Here is an 8180-nt window from a genome sequence, read left to right on the forward strand (position 1 = left end):
AGTAAAGCAACGTCCTCCACAACTAGACTGAAGAACAAAAGGACAGCAACTTGTCTGTTCCCCTTCCCTGATTCCCCAACGTTGTTCCCATCCCCCAATTCCCCAATAAAAATCTTTAAAAGAATAATAATAATAATAATAAATAAATTAGGCACAGTAAAAGACTAACAGTAAAAAATAATAAAATAGAATAATTATAACAATATACTATAATAAAAGTTCTGTGAATACAGTCTGTCACTCTCTCAAAACATCTTATTGTACTGTACTCACGTTTTCCCTTACAGGAAGCACTCTACAGCTTCTCTTTGCCATGCCCTAATTGCCAGCAACACTACTCTTGTGCTTTGGGGCCATGATTAAGTAAAATAAGGGTGACTTGGGCATGAGCACCTCGATACCATGCTAGTCAATCTGATAACTGACAGGGCTCTGAAGTGACTAATGGGTGGAGAGTTGTCTACAGTGTGGAGATGCTGGATAAAAGGATGAGTCACGGCCAGGGTGGAACAGAGAGGAACTCTCAAGATTTCATCATGCTACTCAGCACTGCGCAAAATTTAGAACTTTTGAATTGTTTACTTTTGAACTTTTCCATTAAATATTTTTGGATCATGGTTGACTGCAAATAACTGAAACCAAGTAAAGTGAAACTGAGGGTAAAAAGGGACTAATTTTTGGCTCACCCTTACATGGCCTTTGTTCTTATTTCTGCCCAGCCTAGAATTGTCCCTGAGCCCCCTATGTGCTGTCAGTCTCACTAGTCAGAGGACACGGTGTAGGTGTCTGATCTTTGAGTATGCTTACAGTCTGGAATAGCTTCTTCAACATAGGTGTTCAGGAAGTGCTTATTGGCCAAGCTGATGCCAAGCCCTGAATGTTTTGGGCCACTTTCCAGCTATCTGTCCTCCCTCCTTCTGCCCCTATGGAATCACTCCTCTAGCTAGGAAACGCTCTGGCTTTTTCAATTGCCAGTTCAATTTGCCACCATCTGTCATCGAGTATGAGTTCCCAGAGGCCTGGAGCACATCTTCCAGGGGCTTAGTGCTGTTTCCCATCCAACTCCAGGCAGGCAGAGGGAATCACACACAGAGAAAGAGCAGGATCATGGTGGGAGGGGTGAAGAAACGTGGGAGCTTAAAGGAGTCTCACTGTTGCAGCCTCCAGTTTCTGAACTGTCCCTGCTCAGTGTGTATTGATAGAATTTTAGGAATTGATTTCTAGACATTTAGAAAAATTAGCATCCTTGAGTACAGTAGTCTCCCAGATGGAGAGTCTCCTAGATGTATTATTTATTCTTTTGTATGTTAACACCTATAGCACCCACTACAAATAGCTTGAGGTTAGGCCATGCTAACAGAAGGAACAGACATAAAGTCTTAAGACCAACAGGTGTGGGAAAGGGAGGTGGAAAGCTGCCTTTTTTTTTCTAGAGGTAACAATGGTAAAATTTGTAATACTGGTTAAAGAAGCCAACACAATATGAATGAGTAAAGGAGCCTTGGACCAGTGTCCTCTGCCTACGTCAACAAATATATTTATATGTTTCAATCTGTGTATATTTGGACCTGTTACACTGGCCATAGTGAGAACACTTGCGAGGGCTTTCAAAATATATAACATTCCTTTTAAGAAGTAGCCATATTTCTAGCAACTTCAACCTCCAGAACACAACCAGGATCCTGGGGGTCAAGTAAAAAAAATCACAGCATCAGTGCCTCTGTGTACCACCAACTGGTGTACACTCAAGGAGTACAGAATCAAGGAGTACAGAATGATTCTAGACAAGCAAACTATAGGCTCACAAACATATTAATTGTGAAGTCCATTCAATCTTCTGGGAGTCCCTTCTGTGCTGCAGATATAATTCTGACAATAAATGCAAACAAAAACAGTTCTGAATTCAAAGTCTGGCATGTCCCTGGTTTTCCTTGCCAACTTCCCCAGCCAATGCTAATCTCAATTGTTAAGGCCGGGTAATTCCATCCCTGATTAATACGATCAAAGGACACATGCCCAGTGTCCCTTGTTAACACATCATGGTTTGGTTCCTAACCTTGGGCTTGCTGCCATCTGCCACAATACAGTGGTTACAGATTGACTCTTGGGAGAGTGGCCTCTACCATCTAGCCTTGAGTAGCTGGAAAGTCCTCCTCTATATGTGCTGGTTTGAAATCCAGCCTCCTAAACCCTAAAGGGGACATTTTATAAATTTCACATAGTCAGGGTAAACACAACAAAAAAATCTCTTAAAGAGCCATGCCATGCTAGGACAAGCCACTAGAGCTGGAACTGTTCCATCTTCACCCAGGAATGTCTCACCCATCTTTTTATCCTCTACTGCTTTCCAAGAAGAAGTTAGCTCTTTTCCAGAGCTAATCTGCCCCCTCTCACTTTCCATCCTACAGTCTCTTAACTCTTCTGGAAATGAATCAGAAAGCACTCTCTCTCACCCTCTCAAGGCACCTCCAAGCCCAGCACATGTGGCTGCCATCTACAGATTGCTTTGTGGTTCATGCCAGGTGGCCCCAAGCAGGGCACAGGCTGCAGCTGAACTCGACCTGTGGCAGGCCCTATCAGGAGGTCTCAGGGCCTACACACACAGCGGTCATCTTTGGACTGAGCCAGAGCACAACTCAGCTGCCTCTGTGGATGACACGCCCAACAGACAGACTGGGCAGGCACCGGAGCCCCGCTAAAGCAAACCCTGCATAGCAGCTCCTCTACTATAGTCACAAATAGTCCTCAACACCAATCAGCCAGAGGGTCAATGCCTCCCACTGATGTGCAAACAGCAACCAAGGCTCAACTACAACAGGAGGACACAAACAACCCACACAAGGGACACACCAGGAGCACCTGACTCTGGTGACCAGGGAGACTGTTCCACTGAGCCCCATAGGTCACCTACTACATAAGGCCACTCTACTAGGACCAAGAGACATAGCAGCCTTACCTAATATATAGAAACAACATGAGGAGGCAGCCAAAATGGGGAGACAAAGAAACATGTCCCAAATGTAAAAACAGAAAAAAAAACCCCAAAAACTAAAGAAAATGGAGACAAGCAATCTACCAGAAACAGAGTTCAAAACACTGGTTATCAGGATGCTCACTGATCTCAGCGAGAATTTCAACAAAGAATTATTCCAATGTTTAATATTAGAAGTGTTTTGTGTCTTTATTTAGAAATGTGGTGATGTTTTTGTAACCGCAAATATGCTGTGGGAACTTAGTTGTTTATATCAAGTAGCCTGTTGCAAAATTGGTTTCATTATACTTCGTTGCACTTAAAGTCACAGCTCCCAAGAACCTATCGATAATATTACACGAGGAATTACTATATTTCCCAGTGGAAACGACTGCATCTTACCCTCCAGTTGGATGTCTGGCCAGCTTTATTGTTGGGGACATCGAAGGTAGCTTAGATGGGGGTCTGCAGCTCGTCGGGGCTGCTGCAGCAGGAGTGAGCCTCAGAGAACTGTGGGCATGATGCCTCCAGGTAGAAGACACAGCGGGCTCACTGCTGTGGGCGGAGCCGGGCTGGCTGCATTGTCAGCGAGGCCCACCATTCCTGTCTGGCCGTAATAATTAATCTACAGAATTAGAAACCATATTGGCAGTAGTGACTCATGGAGGAGCCGACAACAAAGTCCTCAACATCCCGCCCTTCGTGAAGCAGGTGCAGGGAAAGAAGGCAAGGGGAGCGAGGTGAGGCCCTGGACCTCCTAGGCCCAAGTTGCTGGAGCAGCCTCGCCCAAGCTGAGCTGTGTGCCCAAGGGAAGGAAATTTAAAATGACTTGAGACTGTAGTTTTAATAACCTGATTAGGCCACAAAAGACTGGATCACAATGAATTGCACAGAATAGACTGGGACCCATTCCCTCCTGGTTCCTTCACTTGTGTTAGTTGAGGGGAAAATAAAACTGCTCCACGTGTGTCCATCACTGAACTGATCTTTCTTCCTCAAATCAGGTAGTGAGCCCAGAGGAATGTGGGAACAGGCACACAGGTAAGCCCCTTGTCACTAGCTCGAAATCTAACACACTGACATTACCAAATACCAGCGTTCAGAGCTGCATGTCAAGCTCGCATGGTTTGAGGAGCACCACTGTGAGGAGAGAGCATGGGCTCATTCAGATTGTGGACTTTTTTCAGATTCCTTCTGGTGACCAACAGGCTTTCCCTACCACTTCCTACTTCTGCTGGTTTTATGGACACCTGTGCACCTACGTTGTCCATAAGGAAAAGTGTTACTTCAGGTCTACGTAGATCAAAGACACAGATCCCCACAGCCAGTGAGAGTCAGAGATTTCTGTTTCTCCACTAATCCTCTGCATAAAAGGCAGGACCTGCCTTGAAGGCAACTTAGTAAACTGGGACTGCTTTCCCACACTGCTGTATTCAGATCTACTAATGTCTGAGCTATAGGTAATTAATGGTTTATTTCACTGTGCGTCAACTGAAGTGGTGGGTGAACAAAAGTAAATATGCAAAGGTTTGCAAAATAAATCAAGTTGGGGTGAGAAACTATGCATTTACTTCTGTACATTTTCAACTAAAAATGACAATATGTATTTTCTTAGAGTGGAATCTGACAGCTTGGAATCTGACAGCTTATCACCTCTTTGAGTTCCTGGGCATCTATTTTATCTCTAATGATATCGCTAATGGGGGGCCTATTTGCACTTACTGCACATTATGACAAACACATCTATCCATTGACATTTAGGTGACTGCAGACAAATGGGGCTATAAAAAGCTTCAATTGCGCAGTGCCTCATTGCCTACGGGTGATTTGTACTTTATTAGGCAGAGGTGGAATTGTGATGAAGAGGGTACCACAATCTGTTAGGTTTCAAACTTGGGGAAAGTCTCAAGGAAATAGCTAAGGTGTGAAGCTTCTTTGATTCAATGTGGGAAGTATTTATTAAACATCTACTATATACACAACGATGGTCAAGACATTGAAAAAAAAATCAGGTGGGATTTTAAGTACAGAATCCACCCTCCAGGAAGAGGTAATTACTTTAGGAAAGAAAAGTGTCTACACACACAATCATTAAAAGTTAAAAAAACAGGGGCCGGCCGAGTGGCGCGATGGTTAAGAACTGGCTTGGGACGCCAGAGGACCCCGGTTCGGATCCCACATATGAGGGCCCGTGACACTGCCCTCTACAGCTAAGTTGCTGAACAACAGCTCAACCTGGAGCTGGGCTGCTGTGAGTCGCTGGGGATGGGGTAGGCTGCAGCCCCTGCTGCAGTGGGTTGCCATGGGCTACCGTGTGTAGACAGCAGCCAGCGTGAGCGGTCAGCAGCAGCAGTGAGCGGCCGTCCAGAAGCCAGCGACTGATCTGCCTCACCTGGGAAGAGTGCAATGATGGTGCCAACTTGGGCGAGTGAAGCAATGTCCTCCACAACTAGACTGAAGAACAAAAGGACAGCAACTTTTCTGTTCCCCTTCCCCAATTCCCCAGCGCTGTTCCCATCCCTCCAATTCCCCAATAAAAATCTTTAAAAAAAAAAAGTTAAAAAAACAGGATATAGATATATATGCAATGTATATATTATGTAAACACATTGCACACGTTTAATGATAGAGAATTGTAAAAATGGATAAAAATCAGTTTACTTGGTCTCATATCTGTAATAGCAAATAAACTGTTAACAGGTGACACCTAATACATTATTAATACAACTGCCTTCTTGAAGTGTTCCTGATACTCAGTTAAAATCAGTTTCTCCATCCTTCTGTGCTTTAGACTTAGAATGTACTTCTGTCCTAGCCCAACAGGTTAAGGCTTCAGAAGCAAACCGATAGTCTGACAAAGTCAAGTTTATTGACCCATTACTATGAAGGAGACTGGACGTAGAAGAAATGTAAAAATGACAAGATTTGAGGTGGGGACCCTGAGAAGAAAGATTCATTTGATGTGAACCCTGAGAAGGAATTTATGCGCTGAGATGCACTCCCCATGGTCAACTGATGGCCCACGTTTTGTGAATAGTAAGAGCCCAATGGCCATTTGCTGACAGGGGCTCCTCAGTATACCAGTAAGAACCTCACACTGAACTCTAGGCTTCCCGCACTATGCCCCGCTTGGTTTTTCCCCTTCTGAGTCAACTACTGAAGGGAAACTCTGGTTTCATCTTTCTACCAACAGACTGAGACCTGCCCCGTCCAATCAGAACTGCACGATTCAGATGCCTTATTTACATAAAAGGGGTCTGAGAACCTGGGCAGGAACTTTCAATATAAAAGGAGGCCTCCCCTTTGTCTTGGTGAGACACAATTTAAGATGCGGCTTGAATCTGTCTTCTAGGCTGCAGCTCCTTTTTCGCTTGAATAAATGTTTTTTATTCTTTAGTATAGTCTAAAATTAATTCTGGGTTACAGAGGGAAGATAGAAATTTAAATAAATCAGCATTGTGATAGGCTCAGAGTACAGCAGGTCAGTGTGTAAGGGTCCGAACCTCAGATCTAGATTGCAAATGGGACCTAAAACTATAGTCTGTATTCTTGGAAACTACAAAGTTTAGACGTGGCATGTTGGGTCCCAAAACCCCTTTTCTGAAGCTCTGCGCCTCATTTGGGAAATGAGGCAATTTCTCTATGTTAAAGTAAATTGTGTTACAGTGGGATGGTTCATTCTTACTGATATACAATTTCAAATAGCAAAATTTCTGATAGTCTATGATTGTAGAGAGCAAACTTTCTCAGCAAGTAAGAAACCAGTAGTCATTCGAAGGAAGTTGTTATGACACGTTACAGCTGCAGCACGTACTTGCGAGAAATACTGTTTCCTGTTAACTCTGCAGCTGGCTTTATCTGTGTCTGATGAAAGGCAAAGCAGATTCACATTTTCTCAGTCTGAGCTAATTTGTACTCTCTCGCCTCCATTACAACCCGAAACACACAACCACCCTGAGTTTTGCTTAATGTTCAGGGCTGTCTCCATGCCAGGCTACAAGTACAAAATGCTCTGTATCCCCATTGAGGTCCAGCACTGTCTCCTATGTGATGGAATCTCGAAAGTATTTCTGGGACTGAATATGATTCCCAAGAAATAAAAATATTTCAAGTTCATCAAAGATGGCACATCAGGCCCAAGTAAAATGAAGACAGGCCACATCAAGTGGCAGGTTAGGGATCTCCCACTAGCAAAACTAAAAGAGGAGCATTCTTTCTCAGCTGGAAGAAACATTATTTTAACAGGATATCAAAAGGAATCCATTCAGCCAAGTTGTGCCTACAAAGAGAACTTTCAAATAGGGAGCCCCACACCCAGGTTAGCCTTCTGTGGGAATCCTGCTTACAGACAACATGATACTTTCAAACCAGTGTCTTTCAGATTTTTTTTTTTTATGAATGGTAACAGTAATCAGCCTTTTCTTTGTCTTATCCTACCCTAGGCATACATTAATTGCTTTTAAAGGGAGAGCCTATCAAGTTTTTACTGCTCAAATAATGTATGTATAATCATCTCAGCTCAAATATGTCACCATTAAACAATCACACCCATTATAGAAAACATAATGAAACCATTTGGAGTGGAAACTGTTCTTAACCCCGCAGAGCCCCTTAAGTAAAGGGCTTTTTGTGTCAGAGGAACACTTTCCACTTCATCTCATCATGAAGTGTTAACACACTGCAAAGAGTTGTTTGTAAATCTTCCTGGTGGGTGTAAACCAGAGAACAGAAAGTACAGAAAGCAGTTGTTCACAAAACCTAAAGACATGGCACTAGAATGTCTCTATGCACTTAGTAATTCTCGGGCAAACTTACCAGGATTTGGTGAACACAAGACTTCTCATTTGATAAAGCAGTTCTGCTTTGCACCAAATTACAAGCAAGAGTTCATCAGTCAACATCTAGATTACTAAATGACAGCTGAATTTAGTTTACTGAATGGAAGCCATTTTTAAAGAAATTTCCTTACCGAGTATTCTACCACATTCTGTTGATCAGCCACATCTGGGGGAACGGGCCCCCATCTCAGGGCAGACACGTAAGACACACCTTCAGAGGCAGCAGTGATGACAAATGTCAGCAATGCCTCTCTGGATGAAAGATTGCTTTGTTTTTATTCAATGTGTGGAGCCCCCTCTCGAGACCAAGAGTACATGACACATGGATACAGCTGTGTGTTAGACCAGGAGTGTACTGCTTGGTGTAGTTT

The sequence above is a fragment of the Hipposideros armiger genome, unplaced genomic scaffold, assembly GCF_001890085.2.
Source record: "Hipposideros armiger isolate ML-2016 unplaced genomic scaffold, ASM189008v1 scaffold_669, whole genome shotgun sequence".
NCBI classification, from domain to species: domain Eukaryota; kingdom Metazoa; phylum Chordata; class Mammalia; order Chiroptera; family Hipposideridae; genus Hipposideros; species Hipposideros armiger.